Below are 2797 nucleotides of genomic sequence, written 5' to 3' on the forward strand. Positions count from 1 at the left end.
ATAATTGCTATAGCATTTTCCACTGAATGCAATTACTATTTTTAGTCTATCAACATGCAAGATATCCACATTGTACTATTTATTTTCCTATCACATTATCCTATAACTTAATTTAATATTCTACAAATGTTTTATTTCAAAGTCTCGCAGCAACGCACGGGTATTCTTCTAGTTTGTTGAAAACTAAAGTTATGAATTTAATTCTCTATTTTACATTAGAATTTAATTCCCTCCTCTACTTACAGGGAGAAAGAGAGAAAAAAAAAAGAATGAAACAAAAAGAGACGAAACCGTAAAAATTCGGAGAAGAGCTCTCAAAGACTTAAAACTGGCTAGGTTTATTTGAGCTTCTAGTTTTGGACCTCCAAAAAAGCTATTAGTAAAGCCAAAAGTTCAAATAAATCTATTAATGCTAATTGTTGGCAATTAAACTTAGCATAGTGAATCCAAATACCCTAGCTAAAAGTCTAACTAATAACTCAAAATGAACTACCTAACTAATAAAAAAAGTTATTGACTGGTTTCTCCAAGATAAATACTACTAATTATTAAGGATCCAAACATAGCTCAACTAGTAGGTTAATTAGCTAATAGCCCCACTAATAAAAAGCTATTTGCTGGCTTACCTCTGCTGCTAGGAGCTAACTATTACCACTAATGGATTTAAACTGGACCTTCATAAGATATGATCCATGTAAGCTTGTCCAGATTTTTGGAGGCGTTTGGGTCGATGGCCTGGTCAGGAGTCCGAGCAGTGCCAGTGAATTACTGAAAACCATGTTTAGAAGGAGCTATACTATGGCATGCTGCTCCGCGGCATGAGGTCCAAAAATTATTCATAAAAGAAGTTTATTTTTTTTTTTTATGAAGCCAGCTCCTTCAAAATGTTACTACTAGTTCATTTATCACCGGAGGGAGTTTGTAGCAAAACAAACTAACAGGACCAGGAAGTATATTAAATTTGTCTTCCTTGCCTTGGGAAAACGGATATGTTTGCACCATCTGTAATCCGATCTGACGAAGGATTTTATTACTAAATGTTACTCCATACTAGCTTTCTGATTTGTTCTATATATTATCAGCGAACTTTGGCTGTTAGGGATTACACTTTGCTTTGCGATTGGACTAACAAGATTCATTGCACAAAAGGCAAGATGCAGCTATCATGCTGCAACTATAAGGACGTAGCATTAAACATGGAGTCGTCGCCATTATCCAAGTCAATTGTTATGGGTTTCTCTTGAATCACAGTACATGCGTGGACACTCGTACGAGGCATGGTGGAAACATCTATGATTCTGATTTTGCGGTGGGTGAACTAGGTAGTTCTTAGCTAAGTTCCCACACTTTCCTATGATTCATAAGTATATATACTCACACGCTTTCCTATACTAGCATGATAGCTGCTCTATTTTATATTTTTCTTTAATTTCATATACGAGCTAACGAGTAGACTCTATTGTTGAGGGTGCCCTTAGAAGTAGATAGTATTAGCATAGGTTTCCAGGAGAGCTCGGAAAGTCCTATATATTATCAGAGGTAAAGGTGGAACTCTTTATCTAAGCTTGTTTTATGTGTGTTATATGCCTTTTAAAATCCAATTCGTCTCGTTTTAGATTCCTAAATTTCATAGTGCCGCTGTGTTGCGGCGTTAGATCCGTAAGAGGTGAAAATGATTGTTTGGGTCGAAACCTCCTTGACAGATACCGAACTAGGGAAGCACTCATAGCCCCGAGTGTCTAATCGCGAATGTAGCGTGGGCCATGTATAGCTCCATGGCACTACTATAAAAATAATTTTTATACACTTTCTTTAATTACAAAGGCAGTTTTTTATTTCCATAGTCTCAGTTGACACATAAACTATTCAATTCTAAATAATAGTATTTCTTTCGGAAAAACTGTTTCCAATAAGAAAAACACATTTCTGCTTGTCTTCGAGAACACTAAAAGTAGAGGAATTTTGAATCCTGGAATGTGGTCGCCATGGATAAGAAATTGATTCTGACGTACTATGAGATAAAAGTATGGCTTCAATGTGCCAATAGTTAGAAAATAACCTCAAAAGCATATTCACATCAAGTTGAGATGGCCGAGTTGGTCTAAGGCGCCAGATTAAGGTTCTGGTCCGAAAGGGCGTGGGTTCAAATCCCACTCTCAACATATTTTTTTTTATTATTATACTCAACACATAACAGCAGTTTTTGTTCTCCGTTTTTTATATAATTCTCAACATAACAATTTTGTTCTCTTTTTTTGTTCTTTGTTTATCTTCTCCTTTTTAATTTTCTGAACATAGCAACATTTTTTTTTGTTATCTTGTTTTCTTCTATTTTTTATATATTCTCAACATAACAATTTGGTTCTCTTTTTTTGTTCGTTTTAATATATTCTCAACAGAACAATTTTGATCTCTTTTTTCCTTCTCATTTTTTTTGATATTCTTAACATAACAATTGTTTTTTGTTCTCATTTCTTCTTCTTTTTGATATAGGTAGATGCAACAAGAGAAAAAATTTATTACAAGACAATACAATGTTGCACGGCTGTGAGACTGACGAGGGGGGGGGGGGGGGGGGGGGGGGGGGGGGGGGGGGGGGGGGGGGGGGGGCAAGGCTGTACCCTAAATTTTCTTTGCAAAATTTCGCCAATTCGTGAATGTAATTGTGCAATTAACCTTAAAGTGCACGTAGATGAACATGAGGTGATCTCTAGATGCACATGCGGCATAATATTAGACTTTAGCAAGGCACGACATAAAAAAATCCTGAATTTGTTTGCAATATAAAAGTTGTCGC

General features: G+C 35.9%; 1 non-coding gene across 1 annotated transcript; it reads left to right on the forward strand.

Annotated features, from left to right (window-relative positions):
* Positions 1–2081: 2081 nt before the first annotated feature.
* Positions 2082–2162, forward strand: TRNAL-AAG (transfer RNA leucine (anticodon AAG)). The gene has a single exon. It is a non-coding gene; the product is annotated as a tRNA-Leu (tRNA).
* The last annotated feature ends 635 nt before the right edge of the window (positions 2163–2797 follow it).

Source organism: Miscanthus floridulus, chromosome 3 (assembly GCF_019320115.1).
Source record: "Miscanthus floridulus cultivar M001 chromosome 3, ASM1932011v1, whole genome shotgun sequence".
In the NCBI taxonomy this organism is placed as follows: domain Eukaryota; kingdom Viridiplantae; phylum Streptophyta; class Magnoliopsida; order Poales; family Poaceae; genus Miscanthus; species Miscanthus floridulus.